Genomic DNA, 16884 nt, shown 5'->3' on the forward strand with positions numbered 1-16884 from the left:
GAGAAGAATCCAATATTGACATTATTTAAAAAAAAATATAAGGCATTAACACAATGCCTTGCTTGTAGTGGGAGGTACCACAAGCTTTGGGCTCTGGGCAGCTGGGAATTATTGGTTATTCTCCTCTGCCTTTCGGGGTCTCAGGGTAATTTGAGAAGGGCTAGTACAGACAGGACATGGACGTGACATAGCACGTGAAATTATGGAGGCAAAAGATGAAGGAGAAGGGATCTATAATGCTCCTCCAGGTTCTCCATGTTCCAGTCTCTCTTGTCATCCGTACTCTCATGTTGTTTTTATTTCTTGTACTGACTAGTAAATCTCTCATTAGGAACACTCCATGTGTTGCTTTGTCCTGATAGGTCATCTTTGATTTTGTTCTTTGTCTCGCATCCCACATCTGATCCACTGGCAAATCCTGTTGACTCTGCCTTGGAAATGTACCCAGAATCCAACAGTGCCACCACCTCCACTGCTAACGTCTTGACCTAAAGCTCATCTTCACTCCCCTGCATTGTTGCGGTAGCTTCCTCACTGGTCTCCCTGCTTCTGCCCTTGCCCACTGGAGTCTACTCTCAACAGCAGCTGGAGGGATCACATTTTAACCTACATCAGATCATGAGACTACTCTGCCCGAAATCCCTGGTGACATCTTGTCCCACTCAGAGTAAAAGCCCCAAGCCCTCCAGATGGCCTACAAGTCTCTCACAATCCTTTCTGACCACCTCCTGCATTCTCCCTGTCCTCACCATTCCCCAGCCACACTTGCCTCTTTCCTGTCTGAACAAGCCAGGCACCTTCTTCCTCATAATTCTTGAACCTTCGCTTCCTTCTACCTAGGATACCCTTCCTTCAGACATCCACCTGGCATTACCCCACCTGCTTCAGATCTCAGCTCATGTCACTTTTTTTTTGAGGCCTGTCCTAGCCTTGCAAAGCCCCAACATGCCCTGCTAGAAACTTGTGACATACCATGTATTATACTTGTTCATTGTCTACCTCCCTCCCCCAAAAGGTCAGTTCCACAAGGCAAGGTTTTTTGTCATCTCATTTACTCCTAGCACCCTGAACAGGGCCTGATACATAGTTGGCAGGCAACAAGCTGAATAATAGCTGAATGAATGAATCTGGTAGTCTTTGGCTCAAAATGTTTTTGTTTGTTTTCATAAAGCATGGATGAAAGTTAAACTACCTGCCAAGTGGCAAAGAGAAATCGCATTTAAAATTTAAAACAAGTTGCAGAATTTGTGTAGTATAATCTCATTTCAAAGTTATGTACTTGGGTATATATTATGGAACGCTGTATGTTAGCAGTTTGATAAACATACTATACATAGGCCATATAACATACTGTTATATAAATTATGTTTGTAATTGCAGGGACAAAGCTCTGGAAAATACACATCTAACTATTGGAGAGTAGAAGTGAAGTTTGAGGGAATGAGGAAAGACCAGCTTTACTTTATACACTTCTCCATTAGTTGAATGGTTTATAAGACATATATTATTTTATAATTTAAAAAGAGAAACATCTAAAGAAACTGAGTTCCAGTTACTTCTTTTGAAAACTTTCCATTTTCATTTTTAACTTCTCACAGAACAGTTCCCTTTGGACTTGATGTGTGTGCTCACTTACATGGTTGTTCTGTCTCAGGAATTCTTTCTTGGCTACTATAGAAAGTATTTCAAGTGTTAGTGCCATCCAGAAAGCAAAGGACTGTGATGCTTTCTTTTTTTCCTTTGGGTTGCAATTTTTAAAAGATTTCCTGTTCTTATTGGCATGGTTATGAAATGAGAGGTATTACATACTGGATTGCCACAATCCCCATTTTCGACCTATCTTTGTGTCCCACACATTCACAAGATTCCTATCACCTCAGTATCTGCAGTTTCCACACTGAGAACATAACAGCGTGGTGCAATTGTCCTGTGCAATGATGCCGGCCAACCGAAAGATGCCAAGCCCGACTGCCGTTTTACAACACAGAGGGTCTTTCCGCTTCAGCTGGAGAGATGCCCAGAAAGGCTGGGCAGAGGATTCCTAAGATCTCTACACAGAGACCAGTTATAACTGAAATGGCTCCACCCCATCAGCCAGGGTCATAATATGTGGGGCAGTCTGCTTGCATCCCTTTGTTGGTTGTTTAGTTGGGCAATTTGGGCGGTTGTTCACAGGGCAACACAGGCTCCACCACCCATCACATCTGGGCTCTCACTGCCGGGCTTGAGAGAGTTACTTCTGCCTCTCAGTGGCCACGCCCTTTCCCAGGCTGGGCCCACAGGAAGTCAGGCCGAGAGGGGAGGAGGCGTTGTGGGAACCACACAATCTCCTGAACTGCTGACCAAGATCTACTCCACCCCTCACCAGAGAAACTGGCCTGGGGCCAGCTTTTCTCCTCCTCCCCAGCTCTCTTGCCCTGAATGGCTGACCTGGGTGATGTTTACATTCATTTTTTTCATACTTAAGAAGGTTTGGATATAGGGATCAACTTGCTCACCACACAGACTGCACACAAGAAGCCTTACATTGAGACACGTTTAACCTCTGAGTCAAGTCTTGCGAATGGGAAGAAAATAGATAGCATTATAATTTTTTTTCTTTTTTCTTTTCTTACGTTAACAGTGGTTGCCAAATACTTGGTTTCAGTTGACTGCGGTTGGAGGGAACAGCCATGGTACAACCTTTCTGAAACGTAATTTGACAGCATGTATCAAAAGCCTTAAAGATGTTTATATCCACCAGTAATTCCACTTCAGGGAATTTAATCTAAGGGAACACAAGATGTTCATATACGGATGTTCCTTTGAAGGTTACATCTGTAGGGATGGAATACTGTAAATAATATTTTAGAAGGTTTTTTAAGGGCATGAGGGAAAGCTCTTGATAAGTGAAAAAGCCCTCTATTTATGTAAAAATATACATATTCAATGAGAAATATGCATATGTACATACATGTACTATATGTATGAAAGTGTGTGTGCAAAGTGAGTGGAAGCACTTCCTTTCTCTTAAACTACCCTCTATCCTTGGTACCCACCACTGCACCCTCTCCTAGACTTCTTACTGGTGACTGGCTGGTCTCCTTTGCTACATTCTTCTCCTCTTTCTGACAGATACATTTTGGAGGGCCTCAGGTCCCAGTCCTCAGACTTCCTCTCCATTTTCATTTAACTTCTCTAGACCAGTCGTAGCTCTTTTCATCCTCTCCTATGCTGATGATCCTCAGGTTAAAATCTTCAGTCCCATCCTCTTCCCCGGAGCTTTCACCATATATCCAACTGCCAGCACGAAATCTTTACCGGGGTGTGAAATTTTCTGTCAGACTTCTCATATCCAAAATTGAACTCTTGATTTCCACCACTGTGCCTCCCCCCAACACACCTGTTTCTCTCCCATTGTTCTCCACCCCTGTAATTGGATCATCTTTTCACCAGAAATGGGACTAGAAATCTGGACATCATCCTTTTCATGCCTTCCTTCCTTACATCCAGTCCATCAGCAAGTCCCTTTGCCTCTATGCTCAATCCAACAACCTTTTACCATCTCCACACCAGCATCTCTTCCCTAAACTTCTATAAGAGTCTCCCAATGGGTCTCTCTGCATCGACACTGTCTGCCTACAATCCATTCTCCACACAGCAAGCAGTGATCATTTAAAAAAGAATAATAAATGAAATCAAAGGCAAGAAATCCATAACCAAAATGTTGAAAGTTACCAAGGAATGATGAGATTATGGACTGTTTTTATTTTCTCTGTCTGCTTCTCTTTTATTTGTCAAGTGTTGCTTTGGAAAAACAAAATCATTTCAGGTTTCAGCCTGAAATGTTAGTTGTTTATCTCCCATGAGTCAGTTCTGGCAGACCAGCACTGAACAAGCTACAGAGCAGTAATGAATGCTCAACTTCCAAATGCAGTACAAGGAGCAATGGAGGAATGTCCTAAATCAAGGTAGCAAATACACAGCACTTGTGATGCCACTTCTCCCTGTGGCACACATATTCAGACATCACTAACTGATTGCTGCTGTTGGCAGCTGAGCTTAGGTGCAGACTCAGAATCCTTCTCAACACAAAATTGACACTTAAGAGGAAATATATGTCATCTGTAGTAAGCATTCTATCTGAAGACTGAGGTGTTAAATTATTCTCCTTCTTAAGTGAATATAATGCACTAAACATTTTCAAACTATTTTTACATCCAAAGTTTTATATATTTTCACAAAACCCCATAAGTGAGGTAGGGCAGATATTTTTATTCCTTTTTTATATAGAACTGAGGGCCCTTGTGGTTAAAGTCACACAGCAGAGCTCTGGTCTCCTCATGCTTTTCCATGGTTCCCATAAACCTCTGCAGGCTACAAGAGAGGTCAGAACCATTCACCAGACGCTGACCACAGCAGAGATCAAGGTGGGGGCCAGGGTTAGCACCAAACTTGAGCAAAGGCTGACTGCAGGTAGTAAGTAATTTGTTACTGTTAACAACTGTAAAAATAAATAGTGGAGAAACAGATGAAGTGAAGTTCACAAATTTCATAACAAAAGCCAGCATCCTCTTTAGGGGCAGGGCCCCTAGAAGCCAAACATGTTTGTTGGTTACTATAGCAACCATGACTGGCTGGCTATCCTTTTGACCTATTCCGAAGTAGCTTTTTATTCAGGGCTCCCAAGCCTGCAAAGAACAGATTGCTCAACTGGCTTTCGTACCTTTTCACACTTTCTTGTCACCTCTGTAGTCTAGTCTACACAGGTTCAGTGACCAAGGAAAATAAAGCGTTCACATGACTACCATGAAGTGGAGTACAAATTCCCACTGCTTTTCCATCTGTTGGAAGTAAGCAGCTTATTTCATCGGCCACTAAGCCATTCTGATTGCCATCAGAGACAGTGTGACCTCTGTCCTTGCCAAGCCAATTAATGGAAGTTCCATGATAGGAAGTAAGTGGAGAAGACTCCTATTCCCAAAGGAATAGGCATGGCACTCTAAAATAGAAAAGACTATCAAAAAAGACTACTCTTTTTGCAGTGTGTAGGACCACGTGGCAACATTGGTGAGTGGAGAAGTATATCTCTTCAGTCTCCCTTCCCCACCACACACACCTCCCATTAACTGCTCCACCTGCCCCCCACCCTCCTAAGGCATCCCCCAAACCTCCACAACCACACACCCAGAGGCCAGATGCTTTGTATTTCCCCCTCTTTATGCCTTTTCACTCTAGTTTTAGAATAAAAGGCTATATCTTTTTGAGCAATATGTAAGTGAGGGGGACCATTCTCTGGCCAAGGACTTTCTTCTTCCTGATATCATAAGAATGACCCTGGTTGTAGATTTGTTCTGCATTTTTCAAGTATAAGGGTTGGATTGGGTGAGAGAAAATGTAGACCACTTGAGTTGTGTTGTCAGGCCCACCTCCTTTAAATCTTCCTTCACCCCTTCCACCTTCCTACCCTAAGACCACCAGCCCCTGGAATCCAAAGCTCTGTTTTAATTAAGGGCAAGAATGTCCTTACCCTGCCCAAGTCACTCCCCCTGCTGCTGGCAAATATCCTAAGACCTTCCAGTGTACTGGGTGAGAGTGATTATGCAACAGTGTTTGATATTGTAGAAAGAATGTGGGCTGAAGTCAGAACACCAGGATCAGAACATAGTACTGGCCCCTTCTGCTTGTTAATTATGTATATGGACTCTGTGTCTAATTTCCTCTGCATGATAATAATGGCTATAAAGTGTGATGTACTCATGTGATATTCATATAGCACTATGGTGGAATATCATCAATGCCAATTATAGATGTTAAAGAAGTAAAGTGAGATGAGAAAAACAAAGTGTGGTTTAACTGAATAAAAGCAATAATACAGCAATAAATTGCTTACAGGGTGTGCCTAAGTGCCATGCAACCCAGTAACAATAGGTATCCTATTAAATATGTGCCAGACCAAGTTGTTGGCTGTAAATTTAACTCAATTACAGTAATCGGATTTATGTAGGGCCCTTTGCTCACAATAAAAAGAGAAAGGAAGAAAGAAAGGAAGGAAGGAAGGAAGGAAGGAAGGAAGGAAGGAAGGAAGGAAGGAAGGAAGGAAGGAAGAAAAGAAAGAAAGAAAGAAAGAGGGAAAGAGGGAAAGAGAAAGAAAGAAAGAAGGAAAGAGACAGAGTTGGAGGGAGGGATGGAGGGAGGAAGGGGAAGAAGGAGGGAGGAAGGGGAAGGAAGAGAGAGAAAGAAAGAAAAGACCCCTCCATCTCCATCCCCACTGCTCCAGGAAGAGGGGAAATGGCATCTCTACTATGCCTCATGTTATAGTCTCCTGAGTCGGCTTGCTGCCCCATGTCCACTCGCACCTTTTGTCTTAACTCTGTGCTACTCACAGCTTCCAGCTCCCCTGATCCCATGGATTCCTAGGTTTGGGCAAAGGGAAATAGGTCTTTCAGGGATGGCTTACAGAGTGGCTTCCCTGAGTGGAGCTGATAAATGCAGAATCAGAATGGCAGGTCTTCTCTAGTAGGAAGGGCAAGGCAAATGGGATCCAGGCAAGTCGGTGGTGAGAGGGAGGTTGTTTGCACTGAAATGGTCAGTGACAGCAGAGCTGCCAGTGGAATAAGCCAAAGCTGTGGTCATTTGCTGGGATTGTTGAAGGGAGAGCACCAAAGCCACAGGAGTCAGAGGCCAGAAGGAAGGTATCCCCCACAGAAGGCCACCAGATGACAAGGGCTGGGAGGCAGGGTGGGGGCCCACTCTCTGGAGCCCACTCTTGTCTCCTGCTCTTACAGGACCTGACTCCTCACAGCAAGATGCAACTAGACCCCAAATAGGCCTGAGAAAAATGAAGCAGGCTGGACAAAATTCCATTCCATCAGACCAAAGGGCCAAGTTCAAGGGAAAGCCATGATTCCACTTTCATGTTAAGATCACAAAATATAAAAGATGTTTCCCCAGGTCAGCAAGTCTGTGTCAGATTTAGTATCATCTTCAAAATGGCAGCTGTGGACCTTACTTCTGGAGGGAGATTTCTCCTTTGGGTCAACCACTAGAGAGGCTAGATGTCAAAACATAAGGAAATATAATAATGGAGGGAGTATAGTTTTATGTTATTGCCTGGTGATTATAGGGTCCCCAAACAGCAGGCTCAGAAGGAGTCTGGTCCTCCATACCCAACAGGAGAATATGGGTTACAGGGTGAGGACAAATCTGCGCAAGAACTCACCATGTGAATTACCCCCCTCCCACCCCTCCCTACCACACACAAATATTTTAGTTATACTCTGCCAATGCAGGGAGGCATATCCCAGTGTCGTGTCAAAGCAAAGCTTTCAGTGACTTTCCATTGCCCTTGGAATGAAATCCAAACCCCTGACCAGAGCCTACAAGGTGTGGTATGATAGGGGCTGTGCCTGCCAGCCAGATGTCATCATTTGGTGTTACTGTCCCCCTTGTTCACGCTGACTTAGCCACTCTGGGCTGGGCTGTTCTCTGTCCCTTTTCCCTGCCTTGGAACCTTTGCATCTGTGGTTTCCTCTGCCTGAACCTCTGACACCACCTGCCTTCACCAACAGCTCTTTCTCATCCTCAGGCCCCAGTTTCACATATACCTCCCAAGAAGGCCTTCCACTCGTGAAGGCCTTCAGCAGATACTTACTGAGAAACTGCAGTGGGCCAGGCTCAGCAGTGACCGGCAAAGCCCCTATCCTCCTGGAGCTTACATTCAAGTTGGGGGAGACAGATAGTCAACAAATAAACCAGGAAATGTTATACGTACTCTGTCAGGTATGGTAAGTGCTGTGGAGAAAAGAAAGTACAATTAGGGGTTAAGGGGGACAGAAGTGGGGGTAGGGATTATCCTAACTGCAGATCTTTTCTGATATTCTCTCTCTGGGCCTTTGTCTGCTTCCTTTATAATGTCCATCACACTGGGTAACTTTTTCTTTTTAATGGAGGTACTAGGGATTGAACCTAGGACCTCATGCCTGCTAAGCACATGCTCTACCACTGAGTTATTCCCCACCTCAACACTCGGTAGCTTTTAATGTATGAGTTTGCTTGTTGTTTTTAATCTCTCTTCTCCACTAGAATACAAACTCTGTGAAGGCAAGAACTACTGCTGCCTTATTTTCCATGTATCCCAACACTTACGGTTGGTGTAGTAGGTGCTTGGTAAATTTGTTGTATAATTGGATAAAGGAAGCGAGGGAGGGAGGTAAAGTGTAGGAATTATAGGGAAAAGTAAAGGAATCTGAGAGCCAGGAAAAGGACAAGGTGAGTGGAAGGTGGTCTCAGTGGACATTGCCCTCAGGTGGACATTAGCTTATTCATGAGAGTGTGTGTGTGTGTGTGTGTGTTGATGACAGGGTGGGGAATGAGGGTAGCTGTTGCCCAGGTCCATTTAAAGGGCTTGAAATAGAATAAACGGAGCAAACTTAAAGTGATCTCACTCCCCAAAGACGAGGAAATAGATGCTCAGAGTGACTGTACAGCCTAGTGGGGTGAGAACTGGGAAAGACTGAACTCGAAAAATGGAACTGAGACACTGCCCTTGGAAGACAGTGAGGAGAGGGGCAAATGTTGTCCTTGTGTCCTTGGTGCTGCCTTTGGGAAGTACATATTCTTTGAAAGTTTTTAATGGTTGAAAAGGAAGTGACTTTGGTGAGGGTGAATGAAATGAATGCTCACATAAATTGTTGGTGGCAGTATAAATTAAAAAATAACACTTTGCAAAGGCAATTAAGCAACATGTATTGAGAACTTTAAGTATTTAATGACCTTAATGTTTTACTTTGGATGTTTTTAAGGAAATAATTCAAAATATGAAAAATGTTTTTTATCCAAAAACAAGCAAAGATACTTATAGCAAAATTATTAACAAATTGTAACAGACAAAACAATCTTGAATGTCCAATAATAGAAGATAAATTAATCAGAGTACATCTACCTGATGGAATAGTATACAGGTGTTAAAAATGAAGTTTATGAAGAGTGGGTAAAGTTGAAAATACTTCATAAAATGTTAAGTTAAAAAAGTGGGATTACTGGTATACATAAAACAGATAAACAAATTTATACTGTATAGCACAGGGAAATATATTCAATATCTTGTAGCTCATGGTGAAAAAGAATATGAAAATGAATATATGTATATTCATATATGACTGAAGAATTGTGCTGTACACCAGAAATTGACACAACATTGTAAATTGACTATAACTCAATAAAAAAAGAAAAAAAAAGATTAAAATCTTTATATGATATGGCCCCTAACATAAAATTTACATAATTATGGAAAATGGAAAACACAGTATAATTAAAGCAAAGGTTAAGGGGGAAAATTTCTAAGAGTGTAAACAATAATCCAATTTAAATTCACTTCAACAAATATTTATTGAGCTGTGTGACATGAACTAGGCCCTGGGCTGTGCACTAAGGATAAAGACATGCCCCCACAGAGAAGATACTATGTGATGAGCCATATGTTGGGAGAAATTTTGTGGGGTTTTGAAGTGCCCAGGAGGACCTCCAAACTCGGATTTAGTAGGGAAGTCGGGGAGGGCAGTCAGGGAAGGCATTTTAAGGAAAAGTGGTATCTAAATTCTGAATTGGAGAGAGAAAAGGTAAGAAGGCAGATGAAAACAGGCAAGGAAACAGAGGAAAAGGACTAAGGAAGGTTGAGAGAGTTCGAAGCAGAGTGAACAGCTTGTGGAAAAGACCAGAAGCAGCAAGAGAAGGTGCAGCTTATTTAAAGAATTGAAGGAAATTCCATTTGGCACAAGTGTAACATGATAGGGCTTGGAGGATAGGAAGCTGAAGAGACAAGCAGAGCCAGTGCTGTTGAGTAGTTTGGACGTTGAGAGCAACAGGAAGCCTTTGAAGTGTTTTAAGGTCTGTGTTTTAGAAAGATCTCTCCCTGGCCCTGTAACTAGATTGAAGGGGGGTGGGGGAGGGCAGGTTTAAAAGCTTTTTCCATAATCTAGAAGAAAGAGAAGGATGAATTTGTATTGTGGTAGGAGGATTATGGGTAATTTTTTCACTTTGTATTTTTCTGCCATTTCCAATTTTTACTTAATGAGCATGTGTTATTTTTATAATGGGAAAAATAAGATGTTTTAAAGAAGATGAACTTTATAGTATTCTGCCTGAAAGTCCCTCTGAGCCTTTGGGACTATCTGCTAAGCCCAGGGCCTGTGTCTGTTCAAGAATCCACACCCACATCCTGACCCATAATGCCCTGGGAACCACCCACAGTCTCTACACTGAGAGGGTGGAATTTTCCATAGTCAACAGATTCAAGGTAGATTTGGCAGGAGAAAGGAAAGAAATGGCTTCCATCTCATACATAAAACCCAAGTGTTCATTCATTCACAAATATTGAGTTCCTATGATGTGGGTCTAGCACTGTTTGAGGTACTGAGGATACAGAACTGAACAAAATGACAAAGTTCTGGTTGTACATTCTAGGAGCAAGACAGATGACTTACTAATTGTGTTCCCCATTTGATGGAGGAAGAGCCCTGTGCCCCACTGCTACTTATTAACAAAAATGGTTTAGGAAATTTCGAGAAGTAATTGCAGGCCTGCTGATTCACATCCATGCCTGATATGGCACCTGGTCACAGAGACCTGTGCTGCCACAGTGTTTGGGACTGAATTGAATGACAGTACTTTCAGTACCAATTTCACATGCATGTATGTATCTTTTACACATGTAACTCATTTCTCTGCACCTCACCAGCCTGTGGGTACAAAAGAGGTTCTCCTAACCATATAAGGAGGGACCTTGCCAGTCATTTCCCCCATGCATATATTTGGGAGCATCCAAGGGCATCTCATAGGTGTTCACAAACAGGCTTTTTACATTCTTGCACCCCAGCCTCATCAGTCATGTTTGCTACACAAGCAAGACCTGGAGCTCTCACCCTCAGAGCCAAACTCCTTATAATCTTTTTCTTTTTCCTATAAAGATCTAAAAGACTGCTTTGCCTCCCTTCACCCTGTGGTGTAGTGACTTATATGGCTATTTCATCTTCCACAGATTAAGCTCTCCATGACAGGTGCCAGACGTCGTAACTCTAGCAGCACCACACAAATTCTATTCTGTAACAGACACTTAGGTAATTACTGAATCAAGTAGGTTCCCAGGGGACTATTTACAAAGGCCATTTTCCTTTGACCCCAGTAGAGTGGGCCCCAAGTAGTAGAGAATTCTCATCCAGTCTATTATATTCCTGAGGGACAAGCCACAGAGGCTGGGATTCCTTGGCTCAGCTGGAGGGCTCCCCAGTCTTTCTGTGACTCCAGCAAAAGTGGAAAGAATTTCCTCCAAGTCCCTGCTGGCATGTATTATGGTATTGTCAGGATGTTTTCCAAAAAGGAACAATGACCTACCCAAGGCTGATACCCATTCTGATTGATCAGGGCCTTATCCCTGGCCTTCACCGCACATTGCCAGGGTCCAGTGTCCCTGAACTCCCTATGAATTCTCCATTGCCTTTTCATACCCTCTTCCCTCTTCCCTCCATCAGGCAGACCTGTATTCATCCTTTGAAATTCAGCTGAAGCATCACTTCCTGTGTGGAATCCCTCTGACTTCCTCTCATGGTAGAGTGAACATTCCTTCCTCTACCTTCTCTCCAGCACTCTGCATATGCTCTCATCCAGCACTTATTCTAGGCTGAAATTGCTTTTTGTTTCCATCTCCCCCACTTAAATGAGCTTGCATTTCACTCATCTTAGCAGATCCAGCAAAGCACATTGCCTGGCAGGAGAAGTAGCCTCTCAGTAAATGTTTTTTGAATGAATTAGTGAGCATAACCCTTACAAATGTTTTCCAAAAAACAAAGCAAGAAAATCCCCTGAGCCCTCAAAATTAGAGTTCTTATTATTTTGTTATCTAAATCATGTCTTGCATTTTAAATTTAAAAATAATAATGGCTAAGATTTATTGAGAACTTGCAAGGTATATTATCATGTTAAAATCCAAAGCAACCATCTGAAGTAGAGATTATTATTATCTTGTTTTACAGCTGAAGAAATGGAAACTGAGAGAGATTAAGAAGTGTGTTCAGATTCACACAGCTGGTAAGTGGGAGTCTGTTTGGTTTGAGAGCCTGCTTTCTCAGCTACCACACTTTCCACACAGCCTTTCTAATATGAATTACAGAATAAGCATTTCCTATATCATTAAATTATATTTAATGTCTTTATTATATTAAGGACAAGTATCTACAGATGACTGTAGGACCTTGCTACTCAAAGTGTAATGTGCTGACCTAGTGGTTTGTTAGAAATGCACATCTCAGGTCCTACCCCAGACCTACTGGATCACAGTCTGCACTTTAACAAGATCCATACTGATGTGTATGTACATTAAAGATTGAGAAACACTGGTTTGGACCAGGAGTCAACAAACAACAGCCCATGGGCGAAACCCAGCCCATCCCCTGTTTTTCTACAGTCCATGAGCTAAGAATGGTTTTTACATTTCTAATGATTTAAATTTTTTTCAAAGTAAGAATACTACTTTATGACATGTGAAAATTGTATGAAATTCACATTTCAATGTCCATAAATAAAGTTTAATTGAAACACATTTTCTGTTACTTACCGCCTATGGTGGTTTTTACGCTACAATGGCTGGTGGACTTGAGTAGTTACAACAGACTGTATGGCTCGCAAAGATATTTGCTATCTGGTTCTTCACAGACAAAGTTTGCCAATTCCTTCCCAACTCTATCTCATATTCACTGCCACAGCTTATAATGGGAGTAGGAAAAAGGGCAGCCACCCCTTGGGAAGACTAAGGAGGAAAGAGTGTCTCTAGGGAGAGCCAGAGTTCGGCTGAGGCCAGGGGGCTGCAGGAATTGATGAAAGGGGATTATCATGGAGTAGACGTCCAGAGGGAGAGAGAATGGGGCTGAGTGTGTGGTGTGGTAAGACAGAGGTGGTTAGGGAGAGGAAGCACAGAGCAATGAGAAGACCAGACCAGAGTATAGAACACAGATGATGGGGAAGGGGAGAACTCCTCAAAGGTTCATGGGAAGGCTGGCCAAAGCCAAGGATGAAAGGGAAGGTGGAATTCTCAGTCTCAAATTTCCCCACTGAGCACAACTGCAGTTCTTTGGGGACTGCTGCAAGTTGAAGGGTCGAGTGGTGTCTCCGTTGTTGAAATTGGCAGGCTTTTCCTGAGGTTTTCTCTGAACTGTGAGGGTGAAAAGGTATTCTCCTCTTTAAGAAGAAATTATAAACCTGATGTTTACAGGGATGAAATTAATTAGCTTTCTGCACCTTTACCTTGAGATGGAATAAAGTAAGGGGTTGTTAGATACGCAGACTCTCTAACCCACCGGAAAGAGCCTCATTCAGTGGGAATATGTATTTTAACAGATGACTTAATGCTTTGAGAAATATTGCTTCAGTGAATGAAAGAACTCAGCCTCTGGAAGGAGTCAGCTTGAACAGGTCATGCTTCTGAAAGTGATCATTTATATGGGTGAGAGATTGTTTTCTGATTTCTGATGGCATGAGGACAGGAAGAGGCAGCAGCATTAGAGAGGAATTGATGGGCTCTATCTGCTAATACCAAGAAGTAGGGGAGGTTGCAGGGGAGAAGCTGCAGGCATCTGGGAAACTCAAAGAAAGGCGTTAGCTAGAAGAAGGCCTTGGAGGAGCTTGGGGACTGGAGGTAACTGTTCTAGTCCAGATGATACCACCTAGTGAGATTTAGAGCGCACGATGCCAGAGAGCAGAAATACCTGCTTCTCCCTAATGACATGGGGATCTCAAGTGATACTTGGCAAACTAGGGTGTTTGGGCCGCAGGGTTAACCATAGGCAGGTGGCAGATCTAATATGTATTTATGTTGTTTTCTGAACTTTAAAAAATTTCACCCCTAGTCCCACTGTTCCCATGGTCTTTCATTACTGTCCCCTGTATATTTATTTTCTCAGGTGCTAGATGGAGGCTCAGTGCCAATTAAATTGTGACCCTCGTCCCTGAGGAATTTCTGATACCAGGGTAAGATATGAAGTGGCAGCTTATTTTTCACAAGTTACAAAAAGAAAAACGTAAGATAACATGAACAAAGGCATAATTTCATGCATCAATAATTCAGTTTCCTAAAAAAAGATGGGTAGGGAAAAGAAGGACAAGATGGGAAATTAGTGCTTTTTAAAATCTTCTTTGGAGCTGCCATGCAAAAGCAGTCATCTTCTCTCATTTTCTGTGTTTCTACTCATTGAAGGAAACCATGCTGGAAACAACCACATTTGAAGCACAGCATGAAACATCTGTCCTGTTTTGGCTTCTTTTTGAGATGTTGGTTCAGCTTTTGCAGGCAGCACCTTGCTGTCTTGAGACAAAGAACATTCCCAGGCTCCTTAAGCTATTATGTAGGGTTGCTATTAGGAACTGAGTGCACTTAAACAGACTCTCAGCCCACCCAGGAATATAGGTCTGACCCTTCAGGATAGTAAGTCATGGAGTCAGATCCAAGAAAGGCCGACACTCCCTGCCCAGTCATTTTTTAACCCCAAAGGCTGCTTCTGCATATGATATCACTTATGTAACTTCTCTTGCAAGGACCCCTCCACTGCCCCAACCCAGCCTCCACACCCGTCCCACCCCATAAGCATCAGCACAATGACACATGTGCTTCTCCACCCAGCTGTGAATTTGCCAACAGTTTAAGGATGTGGATGTTGAGTAAATAAACACACAAAAATGAAATTGGCTTTTGTGCAACTAGCTTTCAGGAGTTACATTTTGTTTCTTTAGTTTTAAATTTTCAGTGCAATGGGATAAGAAAATTGCCCAAACTACATTGCAAAGCTTATTAGGAATTTCCATCACTAGAAGCAGCATTATGTTACTTTGGGATAAAATATTTTTTAATTTATACTGCAGCTTCCATGTAAGGATATGAATATTAATCTAGAACAATCCTACTGGTTCCTATATACTGGATTTGTAAATGAGTTTATGATAAAAATCATGTATTAAAACTTTTAAATAAATTCTAACGATAATTAGTGACCGTTCATTCTAAAATGTGAGAACTAACTAATGGGATTTTGCTTCAAAGAATCTGGCCTATTAAATATGACATTAAATATTCATCTATTAAAAAAGCTGCAAATGTCAGTGAAAGAACAAAGCTGTCAAATGCTAGGAGCATTTCATTAAGAAAACAGCCTGAAACACTGATGGGATTTTGATGAAGTTGGGGACTCAGACAAGCTTTACTTGCTGGTGAGGTAGCTATCGATACTGTTTTTATTGTTACCAAAATGCCAAAAGAGCAGAAAACAGCAATATGCTAACCTGAATTGAAATTTTTCCTTTTCTACATTTCTACTAGCCCAGTCCTGTTGTAAATAAGACCTTTATATAACTAAATTAGCATCAACTTCAATGGAAAATTGTGACATCAGTACTATAGTTTATTAGATTACCATGGCCAGGGTCAGAGGAATAGAATAGATGATCAGCACATCTAGTAATAAAAGCATCATTTTAGCAATTTCGTTTAATCTTCTGTGCTGCTAAGTGTTTCAGGTAGGGATGCTTTTGGCTGCAGGTAACAGAACATCCAAATAACAGCAGTATTAAAAATAGAGTGTTCCAGTTGCTGTGTAACAAACCAAAATTTAGTGGCTTAAAATAACATTTATTTTGCTCATGAATCTGCAATTTAGGAAGGGCTGGGGAGATGGGCAGCTTGTTTGCTCTTCTTGGCATCAGCTAGGGAAGCTTGAAGACTGAGGGCTGGAATCCTTTGAAGGCTGGTTCACTCACATGTTTGTCAGTTTTTGACAGGAAGACTGAGAGCTGGGGGCTGGGACAGCTGGGGCTCCTCAGGCATCCCTGTCTGTGTGGTCGCTTACAGGGATTCTCCAGTACAGCAGCTTCAGTGTAGACTGACTTCTGATATGTCAACTCAAGGCTCCCAAGTAGCACATGAGAGAGAGGGGTTGATAATAAGGCAGAAACTGTATCACCTTTTATGACTTGTGGAGTCATGCATTATTACTCCTACTGCATTCTGTTTACTGGAAGTAAGTCATTTAGGCTGGCCTATATTCAAGAGAAGAGGAATTAGACCACATCTTTTGATAGGAGGAGTGCCAAAGAATTTGTAGCCATGTCTTAAAACCACCACGTAGGAATTTATTTTTCCTATGTAATGTCTATAGGGAAGCAGTTCTTTATAATGTGGGGCTCCCTGATGTGATAAAAACCAAGGTTTCTTCTTCAACCAAGGTTGTTAATTGTCTCGAAGTTGCAAGATGACTGCTGTAAATCCAGACATTGTAACCATGTTTAAGACCAAAAAAAAAAAAGTGGAAGGAGTAGTGTCAGCAGCTTCTGGCTCCTTTTATCAGGAGATAAAAGACCCTTCCCAAAAACTCTCCTCAACAGAATTCTACTTATGCCCCCTTGGCTGGAACTGCCATGCTTCGGGGAAGGTTAGCACAGTGACTTTTAAGCCTCTCCATTCTCTATTGTAGAGGTAGGCAAGGGTGGAGAGATCTGAAAATAGGCATTGGGTCAGCCAAGCCATACTTCTGCCCTCCATAACAGACCCATGAAATAATGAGTAGGAGGAGTTTCAAAGAGCTTCTTCTCTTCCCTCAGCCAGTTACCAATGAAATTACCTGAAAATGGTTAGCAGAGGTAAAAATGCATCAGCTAATGAATGGGATTGTTTTCATCTATATATTTGCAAATAGGATTGAAAGCTAGATATTGAATTAAATGAACTGTTTATATAGGAAGCAGAATTGATTACCACAGAAACATTTGCCAACAAGATAGGACAAAGAAGAGAGACCACTAACTTTTGATAAAATGTTAAAGCTGCCTCACACATTACCTTGGGTTCAGAGCCCAGGACTAAAAATA

General features: G+C 42.1%; 1 long non-coding RNA gene across 2 annotated transcripts in view; it reads left to right on the forward strand.

Moving 5' to 3' along the window:
* LOC116282640 (uncharacterized) overlaps positions 1 to 16884 on the forward strand; it is a 138494-nt gene that overhangs the window by 26755 nt on the left and 94855 nt on the right. For both annotated transcript variants that reach the window (XR_012078441.1, XR_012078442.1), the window contains exons 3-4: positions 12009 to 12063; positions 13932 to 13998. This is a non-coding gene — a long non-coding RNA (uncharacterized lncRNA). The remainder of the gene's footprint in view (positions 1 to 12008; positions 12064 to 13931; positions 13999 to 16884) is intronic.

The sequence above is a fragment of the Vicugna pacos genome, chromosome 12 (assembly GCF_048564905.1).
Source record: "Vicugna pacos chromosome 12, VicPac4, whole genome shotgun sequence".
Classification (NCBI taxonomy): Eukaryota; Metazoa; Chordata; class Mammalia; order Artiodactyla; family Camelidae; genus Vicugna; species Vicugna pacos.